The 17,282-nt window shown below is 42.5% G+C and overlaps 1 protein-coding gene and 1 long non-coding RNA gene across 3 annotated transcripts in view; both read right to left on the reverse strand.

Annotated features, from left to right (window-relative positions):
* Positions 1-17,282, reverse strand: part of PTCHD4 (patched domain containing 4) — a 123,247-nt gene that overhangs the window by 11,705 nt on the left and 94,260 nt on the right. The gene's annotated exons all lie outside the window — the stretch shown is intronic.
* Positions 5,353-15,918, reverse strand: LOC122464909. Its single transcript, XR_006289335.1, has 4 exons — positions 15,908-15,918; positions 15,334-15,339; positions 14,218-14,223; positions 5,353-5,504 (listed from the first exon to the last, which is right to left on the reverse strand). It is a non-coding gene; the product is annotated as an uncharacterized LOC122464909 (long non-coding RNA).

Genomic DNA, 17,282 nt, shown 5'->3' on the forward strand with positions numbered 1-17,282 from the left:
AATGTAGAGTACAGATGCAGATGGATTTGTTTAACAATTACCTTGTCGTGTGATTTACATTTGAATTAATACATACAGCTTGAAAATTGTATATATCCCCGAATACCACTTATTTTTCTGCTGTGTCTTAGCAATGATTAAAATCCTTTTTTCCTTTTTCTTATCTATGCCTCTAGATTAACTTTGTAAATAGCGATTATACAAACAGAAATTGTCATCAGATGATGCAGCTTTAAGTGACACATAAAGAAACCTGAGATGAATTTAGATCAAATTACTAATGAATTAATTATTTATTCATTTATGCCAATACCACTGGACAGATTTGTGAAGCTGATGAGAAGACTGAAGCTGCTAGGTACAAAATGGATCTATGACTAGAAAGATCAGGAGGAAGATTGGGAATTTGAGATTACCAATGGGGTCACAGGGAATGGAAGCATTTTAGTATCAAATTGGTTAGTCCATGTAAAATAATGTGATGCAATCTATAAACTCTGATCATAATTGAAGCAGTGAGTTTGGCTATTTACTGTTCTTCAGTTCTAGGAGGCGGTAGGAAAATTTGTGGTATTCAAAGAAAAGCAACAAAAATTATCAAGGGGCAGGAGGAGAGATTAAAAGGAGCAAGTGCGTAGAGCTTGGCTGAAGGATGACTGAGATATTTGTGAGTGTAACAGGAAGGAGAACAGTCCATACGTTTTTGAAGGATGTATTCACAATGGAAGGGGAAGAACTGTTTAGAGCAGTAGTTCTCAACCAGGGCTATGCAAATGCCTAGGGGTACACAGAGGTCTTCCACAAGGTACATCAACTCATCTAGATATTTGCCTAGCTTTACAACAGGCTACATAAAAAGCACTAGGAAAGTCAGTACAAACTAAAATTTCATACAGACAATGACTTTTTATACTGCTCTATATATTAGACACTGAAATGTAAGTACAATATTTATATTCCAATTGATTTATTGTATTATTATATGGTAAAAATGAGCAAGTCAGCAATTTGTCAGTAACAGTGTGCTGTGACACTTGTGTATTTTTATATCTGGTTTTGTAAACAAGTAGTTTTTAAGTGAGGTGAAACTTGTGGTATGCAAGACAAATCAGACTCCTGAAAGGGGCACAGTAGTCTGGAAAGGTTTAGAACCACTGGTTTAGAGGTATCCAAAGAGGAAGGGTATAACTAGGAGCAATGGGATAAAATTAAGGGAAATTTTAACTGCTATTCAGATTAAACTTTCCAGTAATGAGATCCATTAGTCTGTGAAATTGTCTCCCCCGGGAGGCTGAGGTTATCCCATTGCTTGAATAATTTAAAGCTAGACTAATAAAGCGTTGTAGGGAACAATCTCCCATTGGCAGGGAGCTAGGTTTCCAGCTCTGACTTCTATGAGCCAGATCCTCAGCTGGTGTAAATCAGCATACCACCCTGGAGATCAATGGAGCCATGCTGATATACACCAGCTGAGGATCCGGCCCTATGACTCTATAATCATCTTGTTTTTGTGGCTTTCATAATATACCAAATAGTCTAATGAAGGCTGTCTTTGGTGAATAACATGGGTGTGTTCTTACAATGAGATGGCCAGTTCAAGATAGCTCTCTCAATGTAAAATCCTACTGGACACAGGGCACCAGTAGTTGTTACTCCCTTGATCCAGCTAGTCAAATCAACCTCATACCCCTGACCTGGAGTCCACCTCAGGTAGCGACACTGATGTAAAATCTCCAGTGCCTTGTTTCACATTGAGATATCTATCCTGAAGTAAAACCACTCCCCCCGTGACCCCATATGCCAAGTTGCAATGCTCAGAGTGGAGAGCTGGGTCCAGCCCCATGAGGCAGGAGCTCACAACCAATGATCCATCACCCCCCACTACCCTCCAATGCAAAACCTGGCTCCACCACTGAGTGCACCCCAGAGTAGGTGAGCTTTTCTGGGCAGCCTGGAAAGTGAGGTTATAGTTTTTGAAGTTTTAAATGATTATTTGTATTATGGGAGTGCCTATAGGCAACCACCATCAGGGACCCATTGTGCTAAGGGCTGTATATATGTAAAGCAACAGGCAGTCCTTAACTTGATGAGTTTAAAGTCTAAATTGACAAGACAGACAAAGGAAAAGAGGGGAAACTGAGTCAAAGACACTCTCCCCATAGCAGAGTCGGGACTAGAACACTGCTCAGTTCAGTCCCCGCTCCACTAGACCATTATGCCTCACTAAAACACATGTACATAAATAATCATAATAATGTATTATGCATGGTATACTGAAGATTTCACCTTGATGGGTCTCAAAGTGTCATAGTACAGTGCATTACAGATAGCACAAGTAGTCAAGGGGATGGGGGACTGGGACAACTAGCTGAGTGGGAAGGTTAGGATGGATGTCTGAAGGAGGCAGGCATCCTATGGAAAAATAATATGTGATCATGTTATTAAAGACTGTATCATAATGCATATGCGAAATGCCAGAATTAAGGTCATACAGACAACCTTAAGTCTGGCATTTCCTAACTTCTGAGTGCTTGATTAGCAACTTTAGTAATGTACTTTTAATGGAAGTTTTATGAGTATCCTCCTCATGCAATGTGTGGCCCTAAGTGTTATTTATTGCACACTGTTCAAATCCTGCACTCGACACAGAATTATTAATAGTCCCCTTGGTGATTCTAAGGTGGTCTCACCACGGTGTCTGTGTGCATTGCATACATCAACGAGTTCATCTTCACAATATTCCTGTGAGATTAAGTAATATGATCCTCCCCATTTTACAGCATGGGAACTGAGGCACTAAGAGATTAAGGTTAAAATTGTCAAATATCCACTAATTCTGGGAACCCAACTTGCGACATCTAGGCTGTTATTTTCCAGAGTAATTAGCATTTTTATAGCACTTGATATGCTCAAAGCACAGCGCCAATCAACTTCAGTTGCAGCTTTGAGTGCTCAACCCTGCTGCAAATCAGACCTCAGGTGTCTCACCCTGGGCACCCAGAAAATGAGAAAGACGCAATTAGTGACCACGTGGGAACATTTTGATTTAAGTGACTTGCCCAGCATCACACAGGAACTCTATGGCAGAGGCATGGATAGAATCTTAGCCATGAGACCATCCTATCTCTTTTTGCAAGCCTGTGCCCCATACATCACACATCTTCCAACTTCTGCAACGAATGAGGCAGGGGTCCTACAAGTAAGAGCCTCTTTCACTACACAGCCCGAATAAATCTCCAGACCACTGTTGAGTGTGCTTGGTGCAGAGCTGGAATTATATTGAGGAGTTCCTTCCTGGAGAGTAGCCCCATGTTCAGTCCCCTTGACTCATCACGCAGCTTGATCAAGTCCTCCTATATAATATCAGTTGCATAAAACGGGCTAGCTTAGCATATACTGCAGGGCAAAACTCCCATGGATTTCAGTCATGTGCGGTGTTGGCTTTATAACCATGAGCTGTGTTGGCTTGTGTAAACCTTAAAAATCACCAGCCCTTCCCCACGCCGCACACTCACTGCAGTTAGCAGCATTTAGCAGCTTATTGATAGCTTATTAATATGAATGAAACCTGACCATTAGCAGTGTGTCCCAACAGGAGATAATTAAGTTTTTGGCAGCATTCTAATAGCATCTGAAAACTGCTTCCATTTTCTCTGTGGCCTCCCTCGTTAGGGCAGTGTCAGCCTGATGAGTTGTCCACCATTCTTACATTTTATTTTGAATGTGTCCTTTGCTTCTGAGAAACATAAGCTGGGGGAGGGGAGGAATGAGGGAATAAGGATTGGAGTGGGAACCCTGTCTCTGATGGGTTTGTTGCTCTGTGTTTCACAACAACCTGTAATAGAGATTCCTAAGGGCTGGTTTACACACACGTTTTGGACCAGTATAACTATTTTGGTTAGAGGTGTGACTTTTTACTGACATAATATACTGGTACAAACTAGTGTGGATGTATTATACCAATATAAAGGTGCCTTATAGCAGTATAGCTTATTGCCCTTCCTGCACAGGAATAGCTATGTCAATATAAAACATCTTTATATTGATATAACTGTGTTCCCACTGGAGGTGCTGGTATCATTAAAAAAGTATAGTTTTCTAGCATAGGCGAAGCTTTAGGTTTAAATAATATTAAAAAATACTGACAGTTTTGCAAGCTGAACAATTGATTTTTGCTTGGGCTTGTAATATTTGAGGATGTTTGGGTCTGGAATTTTGGTTCAGGCTCATCTCTTTCTTCCATTTAAAGAAACTGTCAAGCAGGAGATTTTTCCCTGTAAAAAACCCTGTACAATGAAAAAAAATGAGGGGAATAAGGAAATTGATGGACTCATAGGCTCATACACTTTATGGCCAGAAGGGACCATCATGATCATCTGGTCTGGCCTCCTGCACATTGCAGGCCACAGAACCTCACCCACCTAATCCTGCAGTAAGTCCATAACCTCTGGCTGAGTTACTCCACAAATCTTGATTTAAAGACTTCAAGTTACAGAGATCCGCCATTTACTCTAGTTAAAACCAACAAGTGACCCATGTCCCAAGTTGCAGAGGAAGGCAACCCCTCTGCCCGTAAGGTATCTGCCAATCTGACCTAAGGGAAAATTACTTCCCAATCCCAAATATGGCAGTTAGACCCTTCGCATGTGCTGAGACCCATCACCCAGACACCTGGTAAAGAATTTTCTGTAGTAATTCAGAGCTCTCCTCATCTAGTGTCCCATCTCCTGCCATTGGAAATGTTTGCAGATGGGCTATATGCCATTGTAGGCATCCTCGTCATACTGTTCCCTTCATAAATGTATCAAGCTCAGTCTTGAAACAAGTTAGCTTTGTTTGCCCCCATTACTCCCCTTGGAAGGCTGTCCCAGAACTTCACTCTTCTGATGGTTAGAAACCATTATCTAATTTCAAGCCTAAACTTGTTGATGGCCATTTTGTACCCATTTGTTCTTGTGCCAACATTGACCCTTAACATAAATAACTCCTCTGCATCCCTGTTTGTCCTTCTAATATATTTATATAGATCTATGATATCTCCCCTTGGCCTTCATTTTGTTAGGTTAAACAAGCCAAGCTCCTTAAGTCTCCTCTCATAAGGCAAGTTCTCCATTCCTCTGATTATCCCAGTAGCCCTTCTGTTCACCTGTTCCAGTTTGCATTCATCTTAAGCATGGGAAACCAGAACTACACACAACATTCTAAATGCGGTCTCACCAGTGCCCTGTACAATGGTAATAAAACTTCCTATCACTACTGGAAATACCGCGCCTGATACATCCTAGGATTTCATTAGCTTTTTCCCAGCTGCATCTCAATGGCAACTCATAGTCATCCTGTGATTTACCAATAGTCTTTCTCCTCTTTCGTTGCTTCCAACTGGTAAATGCCCCACTTATAGCAAAGTCTCTTGTTCTTAGTCCCTAAATGCATCACCTTGCACTTTCCACGATTAAATTTCATCCCATTTCTATTACTCGAGTTTACAAGGTCATCAACATCTTCTATAATATTTTAGTCCTGCTCCATATTAGCAATACCTTCCAACTTTTATCATATAGATTTTATTAGCACACTCCCACTTTTTGTGCCAACATCATTAAAATGTTAAATAAAATCTGTCCCAAGGCCAATCCTTGAGGAACTCCTCTAATAACCTCCCTCTAGCCTGACACTTCACCTTTCAATATGACCCATTATACTCTCCCCTTTAATCTTTCCATTCTCATGTTAATCCCCATCTTCTCCAGTTTAACTAATGATTTCCCATCTGGCACTGTATCAAAAGCTTTACTGAAATCCAGCTAGATTAGATCTACTGCATTTCCTTTATCTAGAGAATCAGTTATCTTCTCAAAGAAAAAGATCAGTTTGGTCTGGCATGATCTACCTTTTGTAAAACCATGATGTATTTCATTCCAATTACAATTTAACTCTATACCTTTAAGTACTCTTTCAAGATTAGTTCCAAGACCTTGCATACAACTGAGGTCAAACTAACAGGCCTGTAGTTTCCCAGATCATTTTTTTCCCCGTTTTCTCTGCAACCTTTCCCTACAATTTTTTCCCCTTGCTTGTGATGCAGGGTTCAGATTGTTTCTGCAACTTGGACTTAAAATAATTCAAAGCCTCCTCCACGTTCAGATCCTTGAGTTCTTCAGTCTAGTCAACTTCCCTAACTAATTCTCTTAAATTTGTAAAGGTTGCCTTTTTGAAATCAGGGACCCTTGTTGCAGACCTATTTTTGTTTATCCTTCTATTTAATTTAAGCTGAATTAACTCATGATCACTAGAACCAAAGTTGTCCTCTACAGCCAGTTCTTCTATAGGTCCTCGCTACTTACCAATACTTAATCTAAAATGGCATCACCTCTTGTTGGTTAGGTGACTATCTGGTGAAGAAATCTGTAATCTCTCACATCCAGGAATATCTGGGTCCTCTCATTATCAGTAGCATTTGTCCGCCAATCTATATCTGGGAAATTAAAGTCTCCCATAACCACACAATTCCCAGTATCATTTATTTAATTAAAATATAAGAGGTCTCTATCCATTTCCAAATCATAGAATCGTAGAATCATAGAATATCAGGGTTGGAAGGGACCTCAGGAGGTCGTCTAGTCCAACCCCCTGCTCAAAGCAGGACCAATCCCCAATTAAATCATCCCAGCCAGGACTTTGTCAAGATCCTAGGGTTCTGTAGCAAACCCCAAGCAGTATCGCAGTGGAGCTTCTATTACCTTTCTTCCCCAAAGTGATTTAGACCGAAACAGATTCCATGTTATCCATTCTATCACTTCATATTTATTTACAGTCTGCCTCATCATTAATATACAATACTATTCCATCACCTTTTCCTTTCTTTCTGTCTTTCCTGAACAGTACACACTCTTCTTTACCAGTATTCCAGTCAGGACTACTATTCCACCATGTTTCCATTATCATATAATATCTGGTTTCACTTCCTGCACCAGTAGTTCTAGTTCCTCCATGTGGTTACCTAGGCTTCCTGCACTGGTATACACACATCTTAGTTATTTCCTCTTGGCCTCACCCAGGGTCATAGAATCATAGAATCATAGAATAACAGAGTTGGAAGGGACCTCTGGAGGCCATCTAGTCCAACCCCCTGCCCAGAGCAGGACCAATCCCAATTACATCATCCCAGCCAGGGCTTTGTCAAGCCTGACCTTAAAAACTTCTAAGGAAGGGGATTCCACCACCTCCCTAGGTAACGCATTCCAGTGTTTCACCACCCTCCTAGTGAAAAAGTTTTTCCTAATATCCAACCTAAACCTCCCCCACTGCAACTTGAGACCATTACTCCTTGTCCTGTCATCTGCTGTCATTGAGAATAGTCTAGATCCATCCTCTTTGGATCCACCTTTCAGGTAGTTAAAAGCAGCTATCAAATCCCCCCTCATTCTTCTCTTCCGTAGACTAAACAATCCCAGTTCCCTCAGCCTCTCCTCATAACTCATGTGTTCCAATCCCCTAATCATTTTTGTTGCCCTTCGCTGGACTCTCTCCAATTTTTCCACATCCTTCTTGTAGTGTGGGGTCCAAAACTGGACACAGTACTCCAGATGAGGCCTCACCAATGTCGAATAGAGGGGAACGATTACATCCCTCGATCTGCTGGTAATGCCCCTACTTATACACCCCAAAATGCCATTGGCCTTCTTGGCAACAAAGGCACACTGTTGACTCATATCCAGCTTCTCGTCCACTGTCATCCCTAGGTTCTTCTCTGCAGAACTGCTGCCTAGCCATTCGGTCTCTAGTCTGTAGTGGTGCATGGGATTCTTCCGTCCTAAGTGCAGGACTCTGCACTTGTCCTTGTTGAACCTCATCAGATTTCTTTTGGCCCAATCCTCCAATTTGTCTAGGTCCCTCTGTATCCTATCCCTACCCTCCAGCCTATCTACCTCTCCTCCCAGTTTAGTGTCATCCGCAAACTTGCTGAGGGTGCAATCCACACCATCCTCCAGATCATTAATGAAGATATTGAACAAAACCGGCCCCAGGACAGACCCTTGGGGCACTCCGCTAGATACCGGCTGCCAACTAGACATGGAGCCATTGATCACTACCCGTTGAGCCCGACAATCTAGCCAACTTTCTACCCACCTTGTAGTGCATCCATCCAGCCCATACTTCTTTAACTTGCTGACAAGAATACTGTGGGAGACCGTGTCAAAAGCTTTGCTAAAGTCGAGGAATAACACGTCCACTGCTTTCCCTTCATCCACAGAATCAGTTATCTCATCATAGAATGCAATTAGATTAGTCAGGCATGACTTTCCCTTGGTGAATCCATGCTGACTGTTCCTGATCACTTTCCTCTCCTCTAAGTGCTTCAGAATTGATTCCTTGAGGACATGCTCCATGATTTTTCCGGGGACTGAGGTGAGGCTGACCGGCCTGTAGTTCCCAGGATCATCCTTCTTCCATTTTTTAAAGATGGGCACTACATTAGCCTTTTTCCAATCTTCCGGGACTTCCCCCGATCGCCATGAGTTTTCAAAGATAATGGCCAATTGCTCTGCAATCACATCCGCCAATTCCTTTAGCACTCTCTGATGCAACGCATCCGGCCCCATGGACTTGTGCACGTCCAGTTTTTCTAAATAGTCCCAAACCACTTCTTCCTTCACAGAGGGCTGGCCACCTCCTCCCCATGCTGTGCTGCCCAGTGCAGTAGTCTGGGAGCTGACCTTGTTTGTGAAGACAGAGGCAAAAAAAGCACTGAGTATGTTAGCTTTTTCCACATCCTCTGGCACTAGGTTGCCTCCCTCATTTAGTAAGGGGCCCACACTTTCCTTGTCTTTCTTCTTATTGCCAACATACCTGAAAAAACCCTTTTTGTTACTCTTAACATCCCTCGCTAGCTGCAACTCCAGGTGTGATTTAGCCTTCCTGATTCCATTCCTACATGCCCGAGCAATATTTATGTACTCATCCCTGGTCATTTGTCCAATCTTCCACTTCTTGTAAGCCTCTTTTTTGTGTTTAAGATCAGCAAGGATTTCACTGTTAAGCCAAGCTGGTCGCCTGCCATATTTACTATTCTTTCTACACATCGGGATGGTTTGTCCCTGTAACCTCAATAAGGATTCTTTAAAATACAGCCAGCTCTCCTGGACTCCTTTCCCCCTCATGTTATTCTCCCAGGGGATCTTGCCCATCAGTTCCCTGAGGGAGTCAAAGTCTGCTTTTCTGAAGTCCAGGGTCCGTATTCTGCTGCTTTCCTTTCTTCCTTGTGTCAGGATCCTGAACTCGACCATCTCATGGTCACTGCCTCCCAGGTTCCTATCCACTTTTGCTTCCCCTACTAATTCTTCCTGGTTTGTGAGCAGCAGGTCAAGAAGAGCTCCACCCCTAGTTGGTTTCTCCAGCACTTGCACCAGGAAATTGTCCCCTACAGTTTTCAAAAACTTCCTGGATTGTCTGTGCACCGCTGTATTGCTCTCCCAGCAGATATCAGGATGATTGAAGTCGCCCATGAGAACCAGGGGGTGCGATCTAATAGCTTCTGCGACTTGCCGGAAGAAAGCCTCGTCCACCTCATCCCCCGGTCCGGTGATCTATAGCAGACTCCCACCACGACATCACCCTTTTTGCTCAGGCTTCTAAACTTAATTCAGAGACTCTCAGGTTTTTCTGCAGTTTCATACTTGAGCTCTGAGCAGTCATACTGCTCCCTTACATACAGTGCAACTCCCACACGTTTTCTGACCTCCCTGTCCTTCCTGAACAGTTTATACCCATCCATGACAGTACTCCAGTCATGCGAGTTATCCCACCAACTCTCTGTTATTCCCATCACATCATAATTCCCTGACTTTGCCAGGACCTCCAGTTCTCCCTGCTTGTTTCCCAGGCTTTGTGCATTTGTATATAGGCACTTGAGATAACCCGCTGATCGCCCCTTGTTCTCAGTATGAGCCCTCCCCTCTCACATGCTCCTGCTTGTGCTTCCTCCCAGTATCCCGCTTCCCCACTTACCTCAGGGCTTTGGTCTCCTTCCCCTGGTGAACCTAGTTTAAAGCCCTCCTCACTTGGTTAGCCAGCCTGCTCGCGAAGATGCTCTTCCCTCTCTTTGTTAAGTGGAGCCCGTCTCTGCCTAGCACTCCTCCTTCTTGGAACACCATCCCATGGTCGAAGAATCCAAAGCCTTCTCTCTGACACCACCTGCGTAGCCATTCATTGACTTCCACGATTCGACGATCCCTACCCCGGCCTTTTCCTTCCACAGAGAGGATGGACGAGAACACCACTTGCGCCTCATACTCCTTTATCCTCCTTCCCAGAGCCACGTAGTCTGCAGTGATCCACTCAAGGTCATTGGCAGTATCATTGGTGCCCACGTGGAAAAGCAGGAAGGGATAGCGGTCCGAGGGTTTGATGAGTCTCGGCAGACTCTCCGTCACATCGCGAATCTTAGCCCCTGGCAAGCAGCAGACTTCTCGGTTTTCCCGGTCAGGGCGGCAGATAGATGACTCAGTCCCCCTGAGGAGAGAGTCCCCGACCACCACCACCCGCCTCCTCTTGGGAGTGGTGGTCATGGAACCCCCAACCTTAGGACAGTGCATCTCATGCCTTTCAACTGGTGGAGTCTCCTTCTGCTCCCTTCCCCCAGACGTATCATGTGGGCCACTCCCCGCAATGGTACCTATGGAGAGAACATGAAAACGGTTACTTACCTGTGTCCGCATTGCTGGTACATGGACGTTCCCCCTTCTTCTTCTGGAGGTCACATGTTGCCAGATTTCTTCACCGTCCTCCTGTCCGTGCTGCGCAGCCTGCTCTGAATCTTCAGAACCTTGTGCCTGTAGAAGCATATCCTGACGTCTGTCCAGGAAATCTTCAGTTTCTCTTATGCAACGCAGGGTCGATACCTGTTGCTCCAGACCTTGAACCTTCTCTTCCAATATGGAGACCAGCTTGCACTTTGTACAGACAAAGTCGCTTCTGTCCTCTGGAAGAAAGACAAACATGGCACATCCAGTGCAGGTCACAACAGTTGAACACTCCCCATCCATATTACCTTCCTACTATGAGCTTCTTCAGGAGATGCAGTAATTACTCAGAGAAGTCGTTAGGGTGTAAGCCTCAGTGGGCTCACTCCAGGCGAACTCCCAGGTCCTTGCCTGATTAGGTACAGTCATTTTACTGCCAGTGTCATCGTACCTCTTGTTTGCCATTCTCCTATCTGCTATCATTCCTTTCTCCATTGCTGTATCTCTTTTACTTGATTTTCCTCCTGCCCAATATTAGAATCAGACATAGAGATTACAAGGGCTTTTCCCAACTATCTCCCCTAAATTACTAGTTTAAAGCTCTTTTAATCAGTTGTGCAAAGCTCCATCCCAGAAATCTATTTCCTTCCCTAGTCAGCTGGAGTCCATCCCATGAGAACAGTCCTCTGCCTGTGAATGCTTCCCAGTGGAAACATCCCAAAGCCCGCCTTCTAGCACCATTGCCTGAACCATTTGTTGATCATCATAACTTCGTCTTGCCTTTGCTCTCCTCCCCTAGAAACAGGTAGAATCCCACTGAAAATCATCTGAGCCTCCATTTCTTTAAGCATCTTCCCCAGCCTGGTGTAGTCTTCTTTGATGCAGTCCAATAAGAATCTACCAGTATCATTTTCCCCACTTGAATGACAATCAGTGGATTATTTCCTGCTCCCATTAGGATCCTCTTCAGCCTTAGGTCCACATGCTGTATCTTAGCTCCCAACAGATAATACACCCTTCTGTTCTCTGAATCAGTTCTGGTGACAGGCCTGTCTGGTCTTCTTTGTAGGGACTCCAAAGTTATATAGATCTGCCTCTTCCTGGTGTTGGTGCAATTCTGCAGCCTCCCCTCTTCTGTTCTTCTTACTGGCTACAAGTCGTCTTGTCTTCTGTTCTCACATGAAATCTCCTGTGAGTCATCCTCTATCCCCCTGGGTTCCAAACTCTGGGTATCTCCTTTGTCTCTTCTCTTCTTCTTATAGGACTAGCCACTCTTCTCTTCTTCCTTTTCTTCCCATCTTTCATTACTGCCTGCCTTTCCCTTTCAACTGTTAAAATTCCAAATGCTTTAACTGTTCTTTCTCTTTCCATGTGTTTAATACAGGTTAAAACATATTTAATGATGGTTACAATGGGAGCGAGCCAGTGATAATTTGAGGCCAAACTCCTGAGTAGAGCTGTCTGAATAAAAAGATTTATCAGTTCGTTGGCAATTCTGAACAATTGAAAGAAAAAAAATTGTTTCAAGTTGAACCAAAACCAAAATTTTTAAAAAATTCTCAGCAAATCACAAAGGAATAAGAAATTTGTTTTGGGTCAAATGAAAAATTTCATTCAACCAAAAATGAAATGTTTTGTTTTGATTTTGAGCTTTTTTTTTTTTACATTTGTGAATTATTTTTTAAAGAAAATTGAAGGAAATTTTAAAACAAAGAATTGTTTTGAACCAAAAAACCTTACATTTAAAAAATTTTTGAAATAGTTTTCCCCCCCAAACTTGAACAATTAGGCAAAATCAATACAAATTCGCAAAATATTTTGGTATTGCTAAATCTACATTTTCTGCACAAAAAAATTTCAGCTGAATAATTTTGCCCAGCTCCACTGAGTACATTAACTGTTTGATGGCAAAGCAGTAAATAATAATTTTAAAATACTTGGGTCAGAGAACCCACTAGCTAATAATGGCTTTACTTCTGGAAGTACGCTAGGTTCAGAAGAAAGAAAATGTCAATTCACACTGAAAGCAAGGTATTGATTACCCGTATGATCATAAACCAAGGGCATACTTCACTTTATATTACATTATGCCAGCAAACCCTTGTGAGTGGTGCTTAGCAGTGTGCATTCATTGTATTGAATTTGCTCTGAAAGTTAATAATAATAAATATGAAATAAACATATGTATAAAACACCGCAATTTAGATGTTTAATACACAACAAACTTGTATGTTGTTTAAAAAAAGAAATTTTAAGCTTGTCTGCCTTCTAATAGTGCCTGTATACTGGTTTATTTTAGATGATTGATTCTAAGAATACTGTTTATTCATCCGAAATATTACATTGTAACAGTTTTCTTTCAATTTTAAGGAACTAAATGATGTTCAGATCTTGTCATGAGTTACCATTATGAGACTGAACCAGATATCCATATGGGTTCAATCCACACCTTTTTAAACTGGAAGATTATTATGCCAAAAGCATTTTTCATTCATAAGGATCTCATAACACTTTACAAACTTATAGTGATACTAATTGCAAAGCACCAATGTTAAAAGAACATTATGGGTAAGGTTAAAATTTTTACAAAACTTGAAATATTAAAATTCAGGTTCTTATTGTAATATTAACTCAGTCATATAACACATTCTTTCTGTTTTATGGTATACATTTTTCAACAGAAGCACTGATATATTAATATGCAAATGTAACCAGAAAAACAGAAATAGAAAATATTGCATATGTACAAAGCAGCTGAATTAATATTGCTCTGGGAATCTGATTTACATACAACTTTATTCTTGCATTAACATACATTACATTAATTTGTTTTTTAAAATAAAAGGAGAAAAACAAGAAACTCGATGTAATTAATAATGTTCTCATTTAAAGCCTAGGTATTATATACCGTTTTGCTGTTGCAATATTTTATTTAGAAACAGCGTTGTCTACTCTTGCAATTTTATGACAAGTCTCTTTAAATAAGGCACTTTTCATAGAATCATAGAACCATAGAATATCAGGGTTGGAAGGGACCCCAGAAGGTCATCTAGTCCAACCCCCTGCTCAAAGCAGGACCAAGTCCCAGTTAAATCATCCCAGCCAGGGCTTTGTCAAGCCTGACCTTAAAAACCTGTAAGGAAGGAGATTCTACCACCTCCCTAGGTAACGCATTCCAGTGTTTCACCACCCTCTTAGTGAAAAAGTTTTTCCTAATATCCAATCTAAACCTCCCCCATTGCAACTTGAGACCATTACTCCTCGTTCTGTCATCTGCTACCATTGAGAACAGTCTAGAGCCATCCTCTTTGGAACCCCCTTTCAGGTAGTTGAAAGCAGCTATCAAATCCCCCCTCATTCTTCTCTTCTGCAGACTAAACAATCCCAGCTCCCTCAGCCTCTCCTCATAAGTCATGTGCTCTAGACCCCTAATCATTTTTGTTGCCCTTCGCTGGACTCTTTCCAATTTATCCACATCCTTCTTGTAGTGTGGGGCCCAAAACTGGACACAGTACTCCAGATGAGGCCTCACCAGTGTCGAATAGAGGGGAACGATCACGTCCCTCGATCTGCTCGCTATGCCCCTACTTATACATCCCAAAATGCCATTGGCCTTCTTGGCAACAAGGGCACACTGCTGACTCATATCCAGCTTCTCGTCCACTGTCACCCCTAGGTCCTTTTCCGCAGAACTGCTGCCTAGCCATTCGGTCCCTAGTCTGTAGCGGTGCATTGGATTCTTCCATCCTAAGTGCAGGACCCTGCACTTATCCTTATTGAACCTCATCAGATTTCTTTTGGCCCAATCCTCCAATTTGTCTAGGTCCTTCTGTATCCTATCCCTCCCCTCCAGCGTATCTACCACTCCTCCCAGTTTAGTATCATCCGCAAATTTGCTCAGAGTGCAATCCACACCATCCTCCAGATCATTTATGAAGATATTGAACAAAACGGGCCCCAGGACCGACCCCTGGGGCACTCCACTTGACACCGGCTGCCAACTAGACATGGAGCCATTGATCACTACCCGTTGTGCCCGACAATCTAGCCAGCTTTCTACCCACCTTATAGTGCATTCATCCAGCCCATACGTCCTTAACTTGCTGACAAGAATGCTGTGGGAGACCGTGTCAAAAGCTTTGCTAAAGTCAAGAAACAATACATCCACTGCTTTCCCTTCATCCACAGAACCAGTAATCTCATCATAAAAGGCGATTAGATTAGTCAGGCATGACCTTCCCTTGGTGAATCCATGCTGACTGTTCCTGATCACTTTCCTCTCCTCTAAGCGCTTCAGGATTGATTCTTTGAGGACCTGCTCCATGATTTTTCCAGGGACTGAGGTGAGGCTGACTGGCCTGTAGTTCCCAGGATCCTCCTTCTTCCCTTTTTTAAAGATGGGCACTACATTAGCCTTTTTCCAGTCATCCGGGACTTCCCCCGTTCGCCACGAGTTTTCAAAGATAATGGCCAAGGGCTCTGCAATCACAGCCGCCAATTCCTTCAGCACTCTCGGATGCAATTCGTCCGGCCCCATGGACTTGTGCACGTCCAGCTTTTCTAAATAGTCCCTAACCACCTCTATCTCTACAGAGGGCTGGCCATCTCTTCCCCATTTTGTGATGCCCAGCACAGCAGTCTGGGAGCTGACCTTGTTAGTGAAAACAGAGGCAAAAAAAGCATTGAGTACATTAGCTTTTTCCACATCCTCTGTCACTAGGTTTTCTTAAAGCGTCATCTCTGGAACTCATGTGAGGATCTCTGCTTTCATTTAGAAACAAAAAATAAATTTCTAGCTCTCATGATTGTGGAGAGAAACATCTAAAAGTATGAACCTTAAGGACTCAAAAACTAGACGGCAAATAGAAGAACCCACATTTATAGTTTTCAGAAATCTCCTTATTTTTAAGGCAATCTCATCATTTTGGGGGGCCCGACTCATGATTTTTGAATGCTAGAGGTTGGCAATACTGGGAAGGCCATGTGGAGTATAAAATAAATCCTAGTGTTATTCTTTTAAAATGTACTTTAAAAATAGCCTCTTTTTCACCAAATGCCTATTGCTACTGCGAGGTTGCAGTCAGATAGCTCTATCCAATGCTGACGACTCTGGAACAGCAGCATAGAGAATAACTACAAATTCTGTCATCTGCACTGGCCAGAACATTTGCTGAAAGTTAATTTCAGTTGCACTGAATTTTATATTCACTCACACAATTGTTTTTGCCCTTGGCTTGCATGCTTATCCAGTGGGGGGAATAGAAGCAGACAGTATGATTTCATCTCACCAGTCAGAACTCAGTTTAAACTGAGGTCTACCCAGTGCAATGGTCTCTTACCATTCCCAGGCTGCATCATTGTGTGTTAAGTGTCTCAAGGGTTCACAGGCTTCTGATATGTGTTTGCATAATCTGGAAATATAGTTTGGAATAGTTTGTATAGAAATATAGTTTGTATAGAAATATATAGTTACAAATTATTGGACTCCATACACATCCTTTGGTGTGGGCATTTCCTTAACAGCCCTCAGTTTCTCTGGATCTTTCTGGAGTCCAACAGATGTATGATATAGAGAACTTCAGTTCTTCTCAGCTTCAGCTTGTCTGCATTCAGCCTACTATTCTGTTCTCAGCACCTGCTTAGCAGTTGTCGCAGCTTGATATCATTGTCCTGAATTGCCGTTTTTCTTGACATCTCCTCCTACAATAAGAATGTCATCAGCTACAGTCTTTTAGCCTGGAAGTTCTTCTAGTGTCTGGTTCAGTGTAGACTGGAACATATCTGCGATGGGCTAATGCCCATAGGCATTTGTACCCAGCAATATCTGAGAAAAGATGTGGCAAAGGTTGCCATGTGGCTGGATAACTCAACTTGCTTTATGTGCCAGAACCCATTCTTGATATCACGGACACTGAACACTTTTGCAGTAGATAAATCAGGTAGTATGTCCTGAATTGTTGGTCATGGGTAGTGACTTCTTTTCAATGCTCTGTTAAGTGGCTTTGGATCAATGCAGATCCCCAGTTCATCTGACAGTTTTCTTATCACTACTAGGCTGTTGATCCACTCTCTACCAGTTTTAGCATGTGTAATGATGCCTCTTTTTCGCACGGTTGTCAATTTCTTCTTCTGTGGCTCCACTAGGGTTAATGGTATTCTACATCTCATTAGTTTCACATGGGGGGGGTCTATTTCTAACCTCAGCTTGCCCTCTAGGTATCCATCTCCTTGAAATATATCCTTCTATACTGTTAGAATGCTGGAGGGGCCCTATCATGACTGTTCTTCCACTTGTCTCACGTTCAGGATATTCTGGTGTTGTACTGAAATCGAATCTGTTGCTTGCAGTGCCCTGCTACCCAGCAGTCTTTGGTACTCCTGGGTGTCAACTATTTAAAAACTTGAAGCAATAATATCTTGTTCCATGGGTTTCTTATTGACAGCCTACATTTGCCCACTGGCCTCAGAATGGTTTTATTATACATCATCATTTCTGTATGCTAATACAAGAAACGTGGGTAATATACAGGAAGAACTAGA

The sequence above is a fragment of the Chelonia mydas genome, chromosome 3 (genome assembly GCF_015237465.2).
Source record: "Chelonia mydas isolate rCheMyd1 chromosome 3, rCheMyd1.pri.v2, whole genome shotgun sequence".
Taxonomy (NCBI): Eukaryota; Metazoa; Chordata; order Testudines; family Cheloniidae; genus Chelonia; species Chelonia mydas.